At 38.9% G+C, this 11,744-nt stretch overlaps 1 protein-coding gene across 8 annotated transcripts in view; it reads right to left on the reverse strand.

The window, feature by feature from the left end:
* The window catches only part of LOC131688976 (teneurin-m), a 573,241-nt gene extending 561,736 nt beyond the window's left edge, over window positions 1-11,505 (reverse strand). For all 8 annotated transcript variants that reach the window (XM_058973677.1, XM_058973678.1, XM_058973676.1 and 5 more), the window contains exon 1: window positions 10,409-11,505. The gene's annotated coding sequence lies outside the window, so the exon portion shown is untranslated. The remainder of the gene's footprint in view (window positions 1-10,408) is intronic.
* Window positions 11,506-11,744: the final 239 nt, after the last annotated feature.

The following is an 11,744-nucleotide window of genomic DNA, read 5'->3' on the forward strand; positions in this document are numbered from 1 at the left end:
TAAACTTTCAAAGTCTAGGAGATGGTGTAGTATAAAAACGTTCCTGAATAAAGCAAATATTTTATAACCTATTCTTAAGTTAGCAAAAAATTAATAATTGCAATGGTTGAATTGTATACTCTCGAAAATTGGTGAAAATTGCCAATATCTGAGCTAAGCATCTAAAATAAAACAACTTTTCTATTTATGGAGCATTTCGAAAAACTAAGAAAATAAAATAGTTAGAAAAAGTTTCCCAGTTTATTCCACCTGGTGGAATTTTTACATTCCAAGCCAAGGATGAGAAACATACAGATCGAAAATTAGAAATCATTACAAACAGGTTTAAAATCATTCGGACTAATCTTTTGTCTTCTGCTGGCAGGAGTCCAGTTTCGGAAGAGTTACTACGAATCGTTCAAGGCTACCAACATTTCTCATGGCATTTGACAGACTTGTCCTTCTTTACCATGAAACGCGACACCGGTTGAGATTTTTAATCGCGCCAGCAGTGTAGACAGCTTGTATTATTTTATGCACCCTTTCTCATCGCGGGGCCCCTAAGCACAAGATTCCATCAAACTCAGAAAGGCTCTTCTAAGACTTTGCAGATCCAGATTGGGAAATTGCATCTAATATCATATCCATCCGGATAAACGGAAACGTTAATTTGAGCTCAGATATAATTCTACGGTGCCTAAATGCGAAAAATTATTTCTTTCACTGCTGTTAGAGAAACCGTTCACCTAGAAACCAATTTTGTTGATATCCTAACAAGAACGGTCCCTGAACAATATTTCAGATTACTCCAAAAAATCATAAATGAAGTGGCTCTGTCGATAAAAAAAATGATATTCTGACACCTTACGAATCGCAGTGGAATATCGTGATGATTGAGGAAATTTAGAGAACCCGCAAAAGCTTGGGAAATTTCTAACAAAAAATCTCGGAAGAAGTCAGCGGTGCTAATAAGATTTTAAATTGATCCAACCAATCTGACATACGAGCATATTTTTAAATTTACTTATGAAATTTGTGCTTCGACTTTGTCTCATCTGAATCCGACACTAACTTAAAACCGGAATAAGCTAGCTCTGGATTGACATTAGCTTCAATAATGGACAATAAATGTATGTTCTCAAACAATATTTTTAAGCAACAGGATCCACCGGAGTGTGATTTGTGACACGTAAATATATCCTCGCATATTAAAAGAATGCAGAGAATTCCATAATTTGATAGTCGAACATCCAGTAAACTTTCAAAGTCCAGGAGAGGGTGTAGTACAAAAACTTTAGGATACTTCCATTCTTGAATGAAGCTAATATTTATAAGGAAATGTAATAACCTATTCGAAAGTTAGCAAATAAATCAATAATTGTAATTGTCAAATTGTACTATCTCAAAAATAGGTGAAAATTGTCAATATCTGAACTGAGCATCTAAAATAAAATATTTAACCTATTAATGGAACGTATCGAAGAAATGAGGAGTATAAATAGAATATATAAAGGGAAATTTGGCCAGTTAATATCACCTGGTTAAAAGGATCACCTGTTCTTTTTATTTTCAAATTAAACTAAAAATGTACAGTCGCTAAAAAGGATGATGTTACAATTAAACAGATTAACCTACAAAAAAGTTATATGAGATGCTAATTATCAAAACGTTTACTCCATAAAAGGAAACGGTTGGTTTGGACTAAATTGTGCATCGGGGCACAACACCTAGCTTTGAAAGAAACTAAATTCCAAGCCAAAAATCCAAGAGTTCGTTCTCACTTTCTCACTTTTCTAACAAACTAGAACTTCTGTGTATGCTTCTTCCCGAGACATCACTCGGGATTTGTTACCTTTAAGTGTTTAACTGGCCCCAAGTTTGTGGACGTTACTGATGAAAAAAAAGTTTGAAGTGTCAAATTCAACTTTATCTAACTCAGGTGTTGCCTTCAATCCATTTGTTTCTCCTTCGTGGAGTAACTGTTGCATAAAAATGGAAAATAAAAATTTCCCTTAAAAATAAATAATAATAAAGTTTCTCATTTTGTTTGTTATTTTGAACTTCATACAAGTTTCTTAAATTACACTACATTTGTTCCGATAAGCATTGCTAGACGGATTCAGATAAAATCCTATGTGTTAAATGTCAATTGTAATTAATCGGTATTTTTAAATTTTAATCATTTTTCAAACCATGAGAAGATCATTAAATCATTAATCAAACCACATTATTTGCCAATTCGCCATTGCAAGATGTGTTTTGATCACTATCAAAGGTATAACCACAAGTTTCATACAACTGAATATTTAGCCGTCTGAACTAGGGTGGGTCGAGGATGGCCAGAAGCTGTTTTGGTAAAAAGATGTTTGCATTTGCCTACTACCTATGCCAAATATTTTAGAAATGATCAACAAGGTGATCAGTTTATTTCTTTCTTTATACCACTTTCTTTAATCAAGTGAAAGCAAATTCATAAAATTTGCTAACAAATGCAATTTCGAATTTTTAGTAAGTATTATTTCTATTAGTATTGTGATCCCGGTAGTACCGGAATCGAAAATCCGGGGGATACCGACCCATTTTGGGTACAGTAATGCCGGTTTCCAGCTCAATATTGCCCACCAACAGGACATATAAGTAAACACTACATTAAAGTTGTTATTCGTCTCCGATTTCTCAATCTACGCTAGATAATCAGAAGTATTTGTACACAGGGAATTCAGACACATTGTGACGAGCGAAAATTTGAAAGGATAGCGAACTCACGTACGGTCAATGTAATGACTGATTTGCCCTTGAGGAATTGTGATAAATTGAGCGGAGAGACAACTATTTGTTCAGCTGTGTGTACTGTGAGACTCTCTATACATTGCTTTGTAGAGTGTAGTTGAAAACTCGAACTTACAAACTGGAAACTAACCTTACCGCACAGTTTTATCCAGATCAAACCTTTCAATATAAGTGCCCATTTCAAAATACCGACCAGCAATGTGGTAAAATGAAACGAAAATTATCACAACGATCTTGTTTAAAATTCGCTTGTTTTGGAATTCGCTATGTACCGACATAATTAGTTTGTGGCGTGACGCTGGTTTCGATTTGCTGATATTTCTCTACAAAAGAACGAACACCGATTTAGTGCATAATTTTACGCACGATCCGTACGAATCGCTTCAAATGGCGAGTGGAAGAAGCCTGGAAAAGAATTAGGAAAACCGTACTTTAGCAAAAGGTTGCTGTACAGTGAATTATGTTCGTGATGTGGTAGAAGAGAAAATCCAATCTAGCAAACCGAGCATGCATTGTTGATTTACTGTGGAACAAAGAGTTTCTACTATCCACCAGCTTCGAGTTCAAAGAAAGTAGTGCCACTAAAAAGTAATTGAATCAAAAAGCGTGCCAATCAGCGGAATCAAATAAAGTGCACACTGTAGAAAAAAATATGGTTTTGACCGTTCTATTTCACTATGGAATTCTTCTTGATTAAAACAAATATTTAATCCCTTCCTACCCATGTTGTTTATAAACAACAACGTTTTTACACAGCCATAACTTTAGATTCAGGCAAGAATTACTCACAAAAAACAAGTAAAAGTAATAACTGTGACTTCCACCTTTCAATTGAACAGTTATATTATACGTAGAACTGAAGGTATTGCTATGAGTGTGATTGGATTCCTATAAAGCAGTGCTGCCAGGAATAGTATAAGTTAACGGTGAAAATGGATTTTTTTGATAAATCGTAGTTATATTGAAATATTGAGACATTTATCGAAACTGCTTACTAAACGCCGCTCTAAGGTTGCCAGCAAGTTTTTTGTGTAACTAGTACTTGTATTTGTTATTTGCAGTAGTAATAAGTCTCCCATTTTGTTTTAAACGCAAGGACAATTTTTAAAGCAGAATTTGATAAGTATAACCAATTTTATCAATTCTGTTATCCAAAAAGATTTTTTAAAACAAGAAATGTGTGCCGATTTTGATAGCACTAGATGATTTTTAGAAGCACATGTACACGGCTTTCTGGATATGCCGTCTACCTGAAGTATTGACTCGTGATCTGGTGTACGTAGCTTGGACTTATATTTTAAATTTGTCAGATCTGGTACTTGTTAGTATGGATTGTTGCTTTCCCATGACTCGAACACCATTAAGAACATCTGGAAGTTCTTTGGAATATCATATCACTTCGCGTGATAAGTGCGACATCTTTCTCACTGTTCTTGTGCCCACGAATAGACGAATGGGTACGTCAATACTTAACATCAACCGCTACGGTTTAGTTTGATTATTGTTTTCGCACAATGTACAAGAAAACAAAAATCTTAAAGCTGTAGCTTTGCACGGCCGTTCTAATCTGGCCGAGTTAGAACAAACTGGATTACTGTTTTTAAAGGTTGAGTGATTTTAAGATACATGATTCGGTATAATCGATGAAGCGCAAAACTACCAGTTATAGTACTCGTGTTGTGACAAATATCTAGATAAAATTTCATGTACATTTGACTGTTTTTCCGTAAAGGAAATTAATTGAGTCCAAGCAGATAGAACATAGGAAAAAATTGTGCATAGGAATAGAACACAGGGACATTTGCATATTAAAACAACTCTCTAACATTATGCTATAGCTTCATGGTTAAACTCAGACTTTTGCTTAAAGCCAGTAAATTTAATTCATAAAGTTTCTGAAATTCTCTATTTTTATTCATTTCTAATTCAGTGCAAAATTAAGAGTAGGTATAACACAAATTTTCATCTGAGAATGTTTCCGATATCACAATCTCAAATATTTTTTTTTCTTTTTTTAATTTCGATTATAGAGGTTTTAACCTTAAGGTCACTTGCCTCTTCGGGTTAGAAAAATCTCTTATGAAAAATGTCTAACCCTATGTGCGGGGTCGGGACTCGAACCCAGATGTGCTGCGTACAAGGCAATCGATTTATCAACTACGCTACGCCCACCCTCCAAGCTAATTCTTCATCCGACCATCATCTTCAGCTTCCGCTTCATTATCGTCCAATACAGGACGGAACTGTGGACAATTTTTTGACTTCAGTTTGCTGTTAAGGCCGCTGGCTAGTTCTGCCCATAACGTAAATGGACCATCATGGGGCAGCTGATGTTGATTTTCTTGCCACAGGTACAGTTCCTTTGCCAAATCATTTTTTTCTGATAATTCATTCATTCATTCAACTGTTTTTCTGCAATTATGATGTTTGATTTTGCACGGGAAATGACACGATTGTTTCCAAAATTTAACACTGTTTTGTGAAGAAGGTGTGCCCCCTTCCCCTTTTGTAAGCCGACTGGAGTCGCCTATGGCCGTCTATTATTGTTGATAATATTCATCAAAAGTACGCCGATAAAAAATGCGAAGATGTGCTTAGACAATTCAGATTTAAGTTATTTTGATAAAATATGTTGAATTTAGGTAATCCGCATTGAAGGTACTTTTCATTTAACCACGGCAAAAACAATAATTCAAAATTCAATCTTGAATTAAGTATACTATAATTTATGTTTATTCAACTAAATTTTTAGTAACCCTACAAGCAAACAAAACAATACCCCATTTAATGGAAAAGCTCGACTAAGTGGAATCTTTCCTTTTGTTCCTGACGCCAATCGTGAATGCGAGTGAAAAAAAAAATTAAATGGATTTTTAAAGAGCTCATATTTCCTACAGACGAATGACCCTTTAAATAAAACGTGCATTATAAGCAAACCACAACACTCTATTTTGGGTAGTTTAATTTATTAGTTTTAAACCGCAGAAAATCGTCAAATTGTAAAGATTTCTGTAAAGTTGACATCACTGAGACGCAATCGACTCGGTCAGCGCCTGCTTCGATAACACCGCGCGAACAAGACTGGTTCGAATAGTCGCGCGATGCGTGAGTGGTTTATTTTGCTTCAAATTTGTATGAAGGCTTTCATTACGGCAAGTGACGAATATAAAACAAAAAATCATGAAATTACAAGATGCAAGTCTTTGCAAGGAAATTGATTTATATTCCCATTGTAAATTTGTTATTAATTTATATTTGACGGTCATGATCTCGGGCCAATCCGGTGATAAATCAAACACAATGTTAAAGTTTGAATCTATTTTTGTTACATTTTGCAATACTAATATGATTGTATTTGTTTATGACAGTACCACTGGAAAGCGTTACTTAAATCATCTGCCAAACGTGTGTTTAGAATGCCATTCGTCTCTACCAATACATTATCCTCCGCAAGAGAAAAGCAACAAAAACAAACCCAAACTTGTTTATTTTACTTCTAGAACAAACCCTTCCAAACCACTTCCCAGAATGTCGTCTCGTCTAGGAGCCGTCACAGCCTTATAGCCCTACGACGGTGACTCAGAGCCTCTAAGCCTGGAATGTGATCCCTAAAGCGCCACGGCTGAGCTCAGGTACCCGACGGGTGGCGACGACGGTCGCATTACCCAGTCTAAATCTTATCAACTTTTACAACGTTTTTCGTCCATCAACCTCTATCCGTCTTCGGATCGGATCGGTCCCTGGTCCCCTGAGAAGTATTTATTATCTCTGTCAATTGCTGGCCCCGGTTTTGCCTGCTCGTCCTACGTCAGTGACGTCTTCACTGTAAAGGACCGAAGCGTACTGTACGAAAAAATCGATACTAAAAAAAAAGGAATATTCATTTTCAATTTCCTTTCGATCTCATGAATCATCAGCGAACGAGAAATTGACCTTCACATGATTTTCAATTAATTTTTATCTTCGAGAAATGAATATCAAACGAGGGGACGTTGACTGCTATCCATCGAAGTAGGCAAGGATGAAAACCATGGGGACGACAACGTTGCAAATCACGCTGAAGCTAAACTAGGTGAGGAAAGTGCCGCGGGTGTGAACAAGAAAATATAACTCTAATCCTTATCGATTTTCAATCAATTTCCAACACGACCGAGTCCGGAATGGGAGAAATCGAGAAACAGACTGCGGTTGGAAAGGCTTCCCAAAAAAAAAAAAAAAATAATGAAATCCTTTTTCCGAACCCCCCGAACGAGGTTAATTATAGATTTCTTTTCCCTCTCAAACGCCAGCGAAATAAAAAGAAATCTCGAAACATTCAGCTGACAGTTTTTATCCGTGTTCTTTCTAAATAATAAATATGAATCAACCAGAATCGTTTCCCACTGCTAAAAATAGCTCGCACAGCACAGTGGCAGGCAGAAAACCCGAAAAAAAAAATTGAAAATCTTTCGCCTTCGCCGAAAGCGTGTCCTTTCTGGCAGGCATCGGACTAGCGGAACGGAAAGGTCCCGACTCTTCTGTCCTGCCTTCCTCGCTCTCTATTTCTCACTCACTCACTCTGTCTTTGTCTCTAGTGTTAGTGAGTCAGTGAGTGAATGAGTGTCAATCGATCCTTTCCGTGTGTAACATCATCAGTGGGCGAAGTGGCGAAATCTTTTTTTTTTCGCGAAGAGAAAGACATAGTGAGAGAGAGGGAGAGAAAATAATGAGAGAAGGAGAAATGGTTAAACGACCGGGCGAAAGAAAGGACACAGAACAGGACTGCTGCTGTGTGTACGTTTGTACCACTGTGCACGGAGGATGCTGCTGCGGAAACGCGACTTTCTCACGAACAGATGTCGCCAGCGGTATCGCGACGACGGGAATCGCAGTAGGCTTCGCCTGGTTTTGGCATTCGACTTGGCCCAGTTTTTCGGCGTCGGGGTTTATTTATCGATTTATTGTTTTGCTTTTTCGCGTTCGGCGTGTGTGTGTGCTGTTTTAATGGAGATACACACTCTTAATACTCGCGGTGCTGGTGCTGCTGCTGATTCTGCTGCCTGCCTGCCTGCCTGCGGTGGTTCTCGTGTTGGCTTTTATGGGACAGGCAGGCGGTCAGTTGGTTGGTGACTACGAAAGAGCAAATAAAAAGAATTGAGATCAAGTGCGGGCATACGGTTGGAATGCAGTAGCCCCCAGAAAACTGGTCGGGAGTATGTGCTCAGGGAAAATTATTGCATTGTGCGGTCGGTGCTTCATGCGTCCTTTTTCGGATGCAATATACTCCCCGGCTGAAGTCGTGGGATGAGCGCTTACCGCAAGGAGAAATGTGTTTATTTAAACTCGAGAAGAATAGAATCGGGAGGAACAAGCGAACAAATTTATGTTGATGAATATTCATGTGTTCCGCTTTTTGATAACATTAAAATACCAACTGATTAGATAGTTTTCATGCTAATTTGGTAAGTGATAAATTGAGTCGTTGATAAATTGAGTCGTTGTATTAAACTTCTTCTTTAGCTTCATTTGTGTGTACGGACCCTATTGTCACTTCTAAATTGATCCCATACAAGCAAATTATCGTATTTGCTCGGCTGTCATCCGTTCCCATTGCTCCCCTCTATTTAACTTACACGGCAACGTACCCCGATTATTTATTAGTATTCTCACTCAGCTTTTAATATTTATTTTCCCATCCTTTTCCACCAGACTGCTTACAAACATGATGTTTTCATCCAATATTGATGACGATGTCAATGTTTATTTATCTTTCTCGTTAATACTTCGTACCATTGTCCTGTTTCCTGGCCTTTCCCCTTCTTTTCCTTCCATCCCGCTGTATCACGGAACCAGCAAAAAACTTCACCGCAAACTTTGATTGAAATCGTAGCATGTCATGTGTGAGTGAGTGTGCACTGGCCGAGCCAGGATCCAATCGTAGTAGCGTGTACCCTTTTTTGCCAGTGATTGACACGTAGCCGGGAACTCGTTTAAAGACCAGACTACTGTGATCAAGGCAGGCGAAAAAAAAAAGAAAAAAAAACTTCCCAGCAAGCACTTTGTCGATATCCTTCGCAAAGCATCGGGCGTCATCATCAAACTTTTTTTTTTTGCTCCACCTCACCCAACTCCGACTGTCGTCCACCATCAATTTCCGGTCTGCTAGGAAGAAAATATACTCCCGGCTGCTTCCCATTCAAGAGCTTCCTGAGGCTAACCACATATTTCTTCGTGGTGTTTCCTCCGCTCCCGCAGAAAACTTTAACTCTTTAGGAAAGAATTTTCTTGTTTTTAACTTTTCCTCGCCGACCCCCAACCCGAGCAACCGAGCCTCAGCCGTTCGACGGATGAGAAAAGTTCCAACCCTGCTTCTCCGGTGGTAGTGGTGGCGGCTTCCAACGACGGGATAGGGGGTCAGCTTGCAGCAGAATAGTTTCGAATTTTCCTCCCATTTATTTACAACCAGTTTCGCTGAATGCGGGCTTTTCCAATTTGTTTGCTTGAATCTCAACAAAACTTCCCCTTTGGCTCCCAGCCCAGAACCCCGGCTAACGGTCGTCCCCCTCGGTCCAGAACGGGAGCAAAATATAGATGGAAAAGTGGAAAATAAAATGAGATTTTCCAGCTGCTGGACAGTTAGTTCGCTCGCTGGCTACAATTCGAGAAAAGGGATTCCGGAACGAACTCGGATAGTCAACCGATGGGATGTGGCGCCTAGTTAATAATTAATTCCGACAATCATTCGCTGAGATTCGCTGGAAATTGTCATTCTGCGCGAGAGAACGTTTAATCTGCATAATTCATACTTTGGTGGGATATCTTGATTTTTTTCGTGAGTAACAATTTTAATTCACAAAAAACAGAAGGCCATGACGGGTAAATTTGTGACACAATGAGATAAGTAGGCTTTTGTTTGGGTGTCGCAATTATGGATTTAATTGTTTTTTAGGGACTACTAATTGCTATCTGTTGGACGATGCCAAAAGATCTAGAAGAAATTAAAACCATTACGTATCTAGTGTCAGTTTGAAGTGGTTTCTTCCTGGACACTGATCTACACTTTGAGCTAACCAAGAATCACATTTCACTTATGTACAGTCAAAAAAATTTCTGCACTCAACACTTTAGTTGCAGCAACTGTCAGCTTGCTATTTTTGACAGTTTCCACAATTAGTTGCGACAGTTTTGAGCTCAAAGCTCGTTAAAAATTACTTGTATTTTGCATAATTTTTTTTTGATGAAACAGACTTAAATATCCTCTTCAAAGACGCTTATTTCCCAAAACATTTAAATGGTACAGATGTAACTATTGAGCCCTATTAAAAGACTGATATAAAAACCACTAACTGCTAATCTTCGAAGCTTCAGTCTTTGGAAAAAAATCAGTAAACATTTTTAATCTCGTCTTGCAAAAAGATTTTTACAATCCATTCACGGATTGTAAGTAAACAAACAATTCACTCCTCTCCGGTACCACAAAACCATTAAAAAATCTTCCATTCAATAAATTGTGCAGCCAAATCAAAACTTCTGCGATTTAACGTTCAGTGACCCTTCAATCATAAAGTTTTCAGCACCACAATACTGTTACGTCCATCAACCGGCCCATTTTAGTTGTTAGTTGTAAGCAATCGTAATAGATAATTGAAAAAACACTCACTTTCTGATCACGCTTGCACATTAATCGCCACTAGAAGAGGCATCCCCACACACAGCCACAACTACGATGATGCCCCGAGTCGGCTACTTCTGCTACACCCGTTCCAGTTATTCTCCTTCCTTTAGGTAACACTTTATGATGTTTTTTCTCTCTCTCCTTTCTTTCTTTCACGTTTTACTACACCCCAGCACAGAATCCGTCCCCAAAACGCTACACTCTTAGGCACTGCGTGCCCCAACAGCACCCGGAACTTGATAACACACACTATTTTCGGCACAATTCGATTGGGTTCAACCAATATTTTTTTTCCCACCGTCAACTGGGTGTCAAAAAAAAATCTCACAAGTTTTTCCTCATCCGAGAGCTCATATTTTCCTACCCCGCTCGGTTCACTTCGGGAAGGTCCCCCGCATTATCGAGCAGGTTTGCCTTCGTTCTTCTTCTTCTTCTACCGCACAGGACTTCTAGTTAGCTTTTTTTGTCAGTTTCGGGTACACCAAACAAAAAAAGTACAACACCTGCAGCAGTTGACACTAAATTATGATAGCGCACTGGGATTCATCTTGCACAAGGCTCTCCGTTTCTGTCACAATCAGCCGCCCACCGCACGCGTGAGAGCCACCCGATGAGCACGAATTTTCATTGATTTTCGGGATGTTTTATAACTCACACACTGCTGCTGCTGCTTCTGCTGCCTCCACTCTGTGAGTGCTGGTATGTTCCTTTGCCTTCTGATTCTTTTCTTGTTAGTTCTTTGCACTTTATGAATGAGACTATCAGACAGAAAACTTCCAAGTATGCAGAAAGAAAAAAAAAATAACTTGAACACAAGTAGGCTGTGACAACGACACACTACCGAGAGGGATATGAATGCACACACTTTGCACACACGCGAACGCGACCCGCGAGCTAAAACGAGAAGAGGCTTCTATATGTTGGCTAGTGTTATGTTCCTTTTTTCACTGCACGGTCCTTTTTCTTGGGCGACCAAAAACCGATAAACGACACACAGAACGCACATGAGCCTCACACGACGGTCACAGAGCAATCGAAATTTTTGCCTTCCACACTCGGGAAGCGTACGATGCAAACTAACTACAACCCGAAGCCAATGAAAATAAACAGCGAAAGGAGACCTTTCGCCGCTGAGCCGATTTCGTGTGAGAGTGTCAAAACTCTCTTTCTCCCATTCTCTCCAGCATAATTATTTCGCCTACTTCGCTGCCGTAGGTGCCACCGATGAATCGCACCAAACTGGATGCCCTATCCGAGCGAAATATGTTGGCTCTCTGCATGTGCTCTCTTTCGCTCGCTCACACAGTAGAAGAGCGATAAC

This window comes from Topomyia yanbarensis, chromosome 3 (genome assembly GCF_030247195.1).
Source record: "Topomyia yanbarensis strain Yona2022 chromosome 3, ASM3024719v1, whole genome shotgun sequence".
NCBI classification, from domain to species: Eukaryota; Metazoa; Arthropoda; class Insecta; order Diptera; family Culicidae; genus Topomyia; species Topomyia yanbarensis.